Here is a 9,108-nt window from a genome sequence, read left to right on the forward strand (position 1 = left end):
AGTGGCCACCTCCAGCTCGCTACAATGACGTCCACCTCTCTTATCATTAACTGCTCTTCCTGACATAAAATAACTACAGAATCTGGAATTTTGGCTAAGGTTTAGGGTTAAAAAAAATAGAAAAAAAATTAAAAAGAGAAGAGGAATAGTAATTGAAATGCATGAGGTGCGTCTGGTTCTCTGCAGGCATCCTGCAAGATTCATTTTCTTTTCCTCCTCACCTTCTACCTGAGGCACCCATTGTCTACAGTGCATGATTCACTTGGGAATGTAAATTTTTTTTTTGGAAACTGTCCGTCTTTGGTATTTCTGTGTGTTTTTTATTTTGTTTTGCTTTTGTTTTCCTTTCCTTGGAACATCCCAGTTGCAGGAAATATTAATCACTTCCGAGTTTGCTGTGATTTGGTCCAAAACCAAAAATAAAAATAAAAAGGCAAATTGTAAAAAAGACATACTGGAAATGTGTTCTTTTCAGACAGCTTTATCTAATTAGAATATTCATGAGTGAATGTGTGTTTTTGTCTAATTTTAGGATAGCTTTCTGAGGTTGTTAGAAATCTCTTTGTAAATGTTGGTGATTTTTCAGTGTAAGGTTTGACTTCATACATGGATTTCAAGGCATTTTACAAGGGACAGATACACGGCGGTCCTTATTTTAAGGAAGGAAGAATCTTAAGCTACAGAGAGAGGTTGGTTTGCTCTACACCATGCTGCAAACCTGTGGAACTGCTGAGATGAGAATGCCGATCTCCTGAACTGAGAGCCAATGCTCACAAAAAATAGCCAGCGGTCCCGATTGCTGTGTCTCTGTGTGAACCGACAGTTTAACTGTGTGCGCGCACATCTGAGTCACTAACACAAGGGCTCTCGAAACTGAAGCTGTTTCTGAGTGGGCTCTCAAAGCTGGTGGTTTCATTTATTCAGGGCGTTTATTACTGTCTTTAGGAGCATACTGTTAGTCTTTTTTTGTTGTTGTTTAGCCTGTAGAAGAAGGTAACGTGCTACTCTGCAGACACCTGAGTCTACACAAAGAATGACAGACTATTGGCAGATAAAACTGGAAAAATACAAAATAACTAAGCTAGCTTTGGCATCTACTGATCAAGTTAGATTAGCAGGGAGAGCAAGGTCTAAGTACTGGCAAATTCCTTCTTTCAGCTGGGGGAAGCAAACAGAAATCTTAGGAGCAGAAATACATCCCTTGGTGGGGAAATTTGACTTAGAATAGAATTGACTGAGTTGGGAGAAGGAAGAGGGGAAGGAAACTCTCCACTGGTGTAAGTTAAATTTAACTGGCATAGCTATAAGGCAGTAGGTTTTGTTTCCATTTAATATTCATGCAAAAGGCTTGGAAGTAAAACTACTTGAAAAATTAAATTAAAAGCAATTAGTGGGAAGACATCTGTCAATGACATCATTGAGGCTAAGTCTATGCCTAAGAAGATTTTCCCAGTTTAATTTCTCGTTGTTTTTTTTTGCATTGTTTTCCTACAGCTGCAAATTATATCTCCCCTTTTGTTACAAAATGTCTTGTTCAAAGCAATTTTCTAAAATCCCACACATAATGTTTTGGTAAACAGCAGAACTTGAAACCAGAACCAGAAATTCTCTGAAAACACAAACAGTCTTATTTGATTTTTAAATGGGAAACTACAGATTTGATTCTCCTTAAAGCAAGTGACTAGAGCCTGGATCCTCAATATGGGCTTCAACGTCCTCATGACAGTACACCAATTTTATTTTCTTTCCTTTGCCACCCATTCGCTACGAACTCCTTAACAATAGCACCATCTCTTCTTTTTGGTTGGGGTCCATGTAAGAATATGCCCAAATGGGCATTGTCCTAGGACCTTGAAGCTGCCCCCTGCAGACTGGTACCTGTGCTCATAAGCAGGTCCAAGGCAGGTCCCCTGCTGGCTAGGGGGTCTTTGTAGGGCTGGGATGTACTGCAGGCTCTTTTTTGGCATCCACCTGTTTTTGTCAGGTACTGGACTTGTGACTGCTGTCACTTGGGATTTAAGTCACGGTTTGAGCCATATGCTGGAGCACAGAACGTGATGGGCAGCTACGGCAGGTTAACAATCCATTACTGCTAATTATTGCATCCTACCAACCCACATTTCCCATGGGCCTGAGGGGGAAAAGAAAAAAAAAGCTCACAGACTTACAAGCTATTCTGTGAGAGAGTTAAAGCCTGGAATATGCATTTCTACAAAATATACTTACCCCTCACTATACTTACACACACTTCCAGAACAAGCAGCCTGGATGAGCTCTTAAAATAAAATTAAACTCGCAGCAGCAGCCGTAACAGGGTTCTCATCAGCAGGACCCAGACTTGGTGCATGCTGAGGGGAACAGCTGGTGCAGAGAAATTAATAGCCAGGCATTGTCCTTGCACCTGGCTGGTACCAGTTCTCGCAGCCGGAGACGATAAACAGGGTGACCACCGAGACGACTGGTGCATTTTTCTGGAGAGGCATAAATTAAACGATAATTGTGGCAGAAATATGTGATGTGTAAGAATTATGCATAAAAGAGATGTGATGAACACGATCTTTTGCCCTCCCATCAATGAAAGCTTTTTAGCGCTCTTGTCTGAGGGACAGACAGCCGTACGTGTGCGTGTGGGGTGCTGCTTTTATACAAGGGAAAAAGGGGAGCAGCCAGACCAGGGAATGCAAATGAGCCTCCCGGCACGCTGGGCTGGACTCTAATCCTCATTATTCTTTGTAGACGTGGTGGTGATTTCGATTGTTGCTTTTGATAGCTGAATGCATCCAAAACCTAACTTGTGCATACGGCCCATCTGTTTGCAGGAGCGAGGGTGCTGGGAGCATAGCGAGCGCTGCCCTGCTGCTTGAAGAGCAGCGTGCCCTTAATTACTGCAAAAGTCGGCGGTGTCTCCAGAGATGCAACATGCCATAGCTGGTGGCTGTTGCCATGCAGGGCTTTCCCTCGTGCTAGGAGGAGGTAAGCCTGCTGCAGTGGCTGTGCTCAGCAAGCCCCATGCCCGGGATGCAGCCACAGCCACCCGGTCGCAATGCCAGGAAATGCAGCAGGTACCAGGCTCGGCACAGGCTGAACCTCGTGCTCCTGCTTTGCTGGAGACAGGTCCTTCAGTTCTGATTGTCAGTGCTCAAGCTCACTTGAGCACAAGGGATTACACACAACAGCACTTTTCTTAATTTTGTGTAAAGCTCCACAGTGCTTTGCAGTTTGCCTGCCGCAGATATCTAAACAATCTTCCTGTTCAAACGAGTAACAGCAATTAGCAACAGCAGAACCCATCTCCTGAGAGCTCAGTACAAACCCCCAAACCCAGACGTTTACATGTAGCTAGTTATGGCAGGAGGCTGACCCCGTGTCCCTCCCCTCAGAGCCAGAGCCAGACGGCAGGGGTGGCAAATGCTTCCCCACTGCATGTTTTGAAACACAACCCTATTTTTAAGAAGCAAACACCACAAGAGTGATCTGAACACTCCATTGGTTCCCCTGCAATGGTTGTTGGTGTGGCACCTTCCTACAGATGCCAAGAAGACTTGACTGTGCATTGCTTGGGGCCTTTGTGAAAAATAGAATCCATTATTCAATGAATGAATAACAGATTACAGATTATATATTGTCCCATATTGTCCTTTTTTTTTTTTTCTGGGGGGGGCGGGGGGGGAGCGGGGGAGGAGGTTGGTTTTGTTTTGTTAAGAAATGACCAGAAGAAATGCTAACAGAGAGATGGAAAAACTTCCAGGTTGTGGATAATTTTGTGTTGCGATTTCCTACAATGAGGATATTTTTCACAGGCACACGATATTCCCTTGGAAAATCTGTGAACTGCCTGTCATCTCAGCAATAACTATGTGAAATTGATATAATTTCCTCTAACTTCATCACCTACCCTCTTCTGAATAGCAGCGGTGAAGGTTACAAATGCCACCAATTTTCCCTCAGTAGTTGCAAAAGGTTTGAATGTGCTTCTCTGGAACTGGAGCTCCTGGGACTTAAAAAAATACTCGGGGCTTCGCAAGAGGCTGCATTCAGTCAGCTGCCACAAATCATTTCTGAGCCGAGGCGCTCATATTTTCTGATTAAACCACTTTTCCCTGGCAAACTTCACTGACCAACTGCAACTACAACAGCCTGCTCGCCATTATTCCACATTAAGGAGAAAGATGCTTTGGGAAACACAGCTCTCATTGTCTTTAATATTGGAAGGATTCATATAACACTACTTGGGAGAAATTACAGGAGGAAAAAAGAGAGAGCAGGTCGAAGAACCAATGTCACTTCATCTCTCACATCCGCCGTTGCTTTTCTGAGTCTCAGCCAAGGCCGTGGAGGGCAGGGGAGCTGCTGCACATGCGTTCCCAGGCAGGCACCGGGCGCTTCAATAACCGAGGATGGGAGGAGATGATGAGCCAATGGAACCACACGTGTGGACTGCAGAGGCAGAGAATGAGGGATCTGTCTGTCTTCTGCGGGAGTTTTTTTGAAAGATTACTACCTGGAGCCCAGCAGTGACTTTTTAGCCACCTGGGTGAGCGGCATCCCGGTATCTGGATAGGGGAGAATGAAAACTAGCAGTAATACAAACAGTTCGAATTAGACTATTTCATCTCCTGCAAAGGACCTTTTATTTTTCTTTTTTGGTTATGAGTGGTTTTATTTGATCAGGTTGAAATTTGACTTGAATGAGCATTTTAAAGTTGTATAGGAGAACTGCAGTGGTCTGAGTTTGACTTTTCACTGTTTTAACCTTAATCTAATTCTTTCTTTGCCATCCTATGCTTCCACACAAGTGCCCAAATAAAAATTTTATAATACTGTATATTTGTTTTCAGTATTCCAGGCAGGAAAATCACAAAATGATTCACAACCTCTTCCTATTAGCTCCCTTACTCTTTTTGACAGCCATGGAGTAGAATATGGCTTTCTCCCTATGTCAGCAATTTAAGCAAAATGGCACTATTTTATCTACTCCTATTTCCTGTCATTTGAGTCTCTTCTCAGAGTATGACCCTGATTTGAAGCGTGTACTCTGTATCCATTGAGAAAGTTTTGCTTCCTCCTATACCATTGTGCTGATTAGGCGCAATCATTTATTTCTGTTATGGATACTTTCAGCTCATTTTTAACCTCAAAAGAGATTACATCAAGAATGAAATACTGGCCAATACCAGTAAAACCAAAATATACTACTTATGGGAATTTTTCTTCTCCACAGATGCAGTCTTTATACATTTTCCCAAAGTCTCCTGATCCTTTCTATGTACATCTTTTTTTGAAGTACAAAAATGTGATAGTTCTGGCTACTGCAGCTGGGTGTGAAGGTGTTTTTTATGTTCTAAATTAAAAGTCAGCGTGACCAAACAATTTATGAACATCTGCAAATCGATTAAGCCTAGGTCAGCTAGTGTTTTGTATAGGGAAAAGAATAAAATATCAAAAATTAAAACCAAATAAGAATAAAAGGCTGTGAAAAGTGGCTTTTTTTTTTTTTTACACCTTTGTTCTTTATTAAAGGAGGAAATCATATCTATTCTGATAAGGGAACTCCTGAGAAAGTATGATAAATGGAAGAGATGCAGGTGTGAACAGACGTAAGGTTAAGTTTTTCAAAATTTGTGCAAATACTGTAACTACTTACCTGGCTTTTAAATAACACATTTCAGAGTGAAATGGTCAGAACTACTCTCTGCACAACTTCTATCATCTTTAAGGAAAAGGGGTGCTTACTTCTTAATTATGAAAAACAAAATGTCTGCAAAGGACTGGATTGTGGAGAGGAATTTGTACTACTGGATGATATGGACAAACATCAGAAAGCCTTGAACCTTCTCCTGCCTGACACTCCTGCTCCTACTCACTGGTCTGCTAGAAACTTGTCCTAGATCACAGTCCCAGCTGATGCATGCCTCAGAGCCACAGGAATTGCTGAATTGCCTAGGTGTATCTACTCAAATCACAGAATCACAGGATGACTGATAGAAGAGACCTCTGGAGGTCATCTGATCCAACCTCCTTCTCAAGCAGGGTCACCCAGAGCAGGTTGCCCAGGACCATGTCCAGGCGGCTTTTGAAGATTTCCAAGGAGGGAGATCCACAGCCTCTCTGGGCACCCTGTGCCACTGCTCTGTCACCTGCACAGTAAAGAAGTGCTGCCTGGTGTTCATACGGAACCTCCTGTGCCCTGGTTTGTGCCCACAGCCTCTTCTCCTGGCACTGGGCACCACTGAAAAGAGCCTGGCTCCATCCTCTTTGCACCCTCCCTTCAGGTATTTATACACATTGATAACATCCCTCCTGAGCCTCCTCTTTTCCAGACTTGAACAGTCACAGCTCTCTCAGCCTCTCCTCACAGGAGAAGGGCTCCAGTCCCTGGACTACTTTGGTAGCCCTCCACTGGACTCTTGCCAGTATGTCCATGTCTCTCTTGTATTTGGGGTCCAGAACTGGGCACTCTGGGAGTGGCCTCACCAATCCTTGAGCAGAGCAGAAGGGTCGCCTCTCTTGACCTGGTGGTGATACTTTGCTTAATGTAGACAAGAATACCATTCTGCCTTCTTAGCAGCAAGGGCCCATTGCTGACTCATGTTCAACTTGGTGTCCACCAGGACCCCTAGGTCCTTTTCTGCAGAGCTGCTTTCCAGCTGGGTGGCCCCAGCATGTACTGGTGCCTGGGGCTGTTCCTCGCCAGGTGCAGGACTCTGCAATTCTCCTTGCTGAACTTCATGAGATACTTCTCAGCCCACCTCTCTGAGGTCCCTCTGGATGGCTGCATGACCCTCTGGTCAACCAGCCACTCCCCCCAGTTTCATGTTGCCTGCACATTTACTCTACCCCATCATCCAGACCCTTAATGAAGAAGTTAAACAGGGCTGGACCTCATATTGACCCCTGGGGAAAAGGGGCACTACTCCCATTCCCATGGCACAGGTTTGCTCTTGTGGCTGGCCTCATACCTACCATTAGCAATGCGCACTTTATCTTTACACAGTCAGCTTGGAGATAACAGACCACTGCAGAGGGGAGATTTCACCTGCTGGTATTATCTAGGAGCCCCCTTCAGCCTTCCTCCCACTGCTCACAACCCTTCTGCTCCTTGTTAACCCACATACTGCTTGGGTACATTAAGCTTTGCCACTTAGCTACAAATCTTTCCTCAGAAATTTTACCAAGAGGCCTTTCATCCATGATTTCACCCCGAAGAGGTCTCACCTACATGTGGCATGACACGTGCAGGTACAAGGGCTGAATGGACCTTGCCTGGCAAACCAGGAAGCCAAAATTTGCACAGCTGATGTTAGAGACATTACGTGGGTACCCAGGCACAGCATTGCAGCAGTTACTCCTCCAGTGACTCTGAGGCACAGTGGGTGGCTTCTCCCTCGGCTCAAACTGGAACACTTAGTCTGAAACTCCACACTCGCTCTGGGTATGAGAATAAGGCCCCAATCTCACGCCCATGGTTATTTTTTATTTTTTGGTTTTATAGGAACATGAAGACTTGGAAAGATTTCCTGATCCCTGTCATGGCAGGCAGGCAAGCACGTTTACGAGACTGTGAGCATAGCAGTGGAACAGATCCATTTCTTTGTCTTGGAAACCTGAAGAACTAGGGGTGAGACCTGCTCTTGCCAAAATAAATGGAAATTCTGCTATTGAGATGACTGAGATTAGGATTTGCCCAAACTTGTAGCCTCAGAAATTGGCCACACTTTCTCTGTTCCTCTCGTTTCTAGACAGAAATGCAATTTAGAAGCTTCAAAGCTGTGTGCTAAGGTAGGCAGGACATTTAGCTACGGGAATACAAGATACTGCAAAGCAAATTACTTCAGAAGGTTTCCACCAACACAAGAAACTGCTTTAAAGTCTCTCTAAAATGGTGATGTCTGCAGGCAAAGAAACCGGGCCCTGTGACTACAAACTCTATTTGATAGCTGCTTCAAAGGGTATTTGAAAATACAGCGGCTAATTTTCTTGGTGAACTAAGGCACCAGCTGCAGGTACAAGGTGGTGCAGGAAGTACGTCCAGCTTCTAGCAGGAGCACATTTGAGAACTCTTTGACTGTACATAAAACGTGACTTACAAAATGTGGCAACTTCGCAATGGGCGGACCTCACTTAATACAATTTTTGTACTACCCACTTTGACTTAACCTCTGCAGCCCAGACAGCCCAGGTAAGCTCTCTTCCCTGCAGACTGGGCCACTAGCTGTGCACGCCTCCATGAGGGCACATTCTTGCACGTCTGGGTACGTCTTCCTCAAGGAAATCATGGAAATCTAATCTGCAGGATTTGGGTCAGAAGGAAAAAAGGTTAAATTCTGTGCAAGGAAAAGCGTGCCAGGCTCAGAATAACTGTGCAGGATGGAGGTTGGTATGCTGGTCTTATGACAAGTTGTATTTTTTATTCTCAGGTTGGGTAAACCGGTAGGTACCTATGTGAGCACACCCACGGGCAGGCAATGTTTGGGAGTGGGGAACCTCTGCTTGTCAAAGGCATGCCGTGAGTGCAGTGTTTTGCAGCTGACTGGCAGATCTCACCTCTCAGTGCAGGAATCTCGGGAATATTTGTTATCAATTTTATACAGTGCCTCCCACTGAGCCTGGACTCCTGCAGCCGCTGAGGCTGCCACCCCTCCACCAAGCCCCCTTCCAGCTCTTCATGAGGCGAGCAGAGCACTTTTGACAGCCTTCATCCAACTTGCTCCCGAAGGTTCACCTCTGCTATCCCTCACCAGTAGTGAAATTAATTTTAGAGTCTCAGCACTGCGACGCTGCAAGGCTTCTTCCCCCCTCCTCCTCCTCCTCCTCCTCACACACGACTGCGTTATTTTGATATATATATTTTTATTTTTATTATTCCTGCTCCTTTGGGTGACGTTTCCTCTCCCGGGGGGTGCTGCAGTTTGTGTCCCACCCCACCTCGGCCGCCCGAGGCCTGCCCGCGGGGGCTCGGGGATCCGCCGAAGAGCGGGGCGGGGACCCCCCCCGCCGCGCCCGAGGCCCCGTGCCCGGCCGCCCCCCGCCGCAGCGCCGCCCCTGCCGCTCCCCTCGCCGCCCGCTCCGGGAGGAAGCGTGGAGCGGCGGCGGCGGCCGAGCGGGCTC

Source organism: Cygnus olor, chromosome 3 (genome assembly GCF_009769625.2).
Source record: "Cygnus olor isolate bCygOlo1 chromosome 3, bCygOlo1.pri.v2, whole genome shotgun sequence".
NCBI classification, from domain to species: Eukaryota; Metazoa; Chordata; class Aves; order Anseriformes; family Anatidae; genus Cygnus; species Cygnus olor.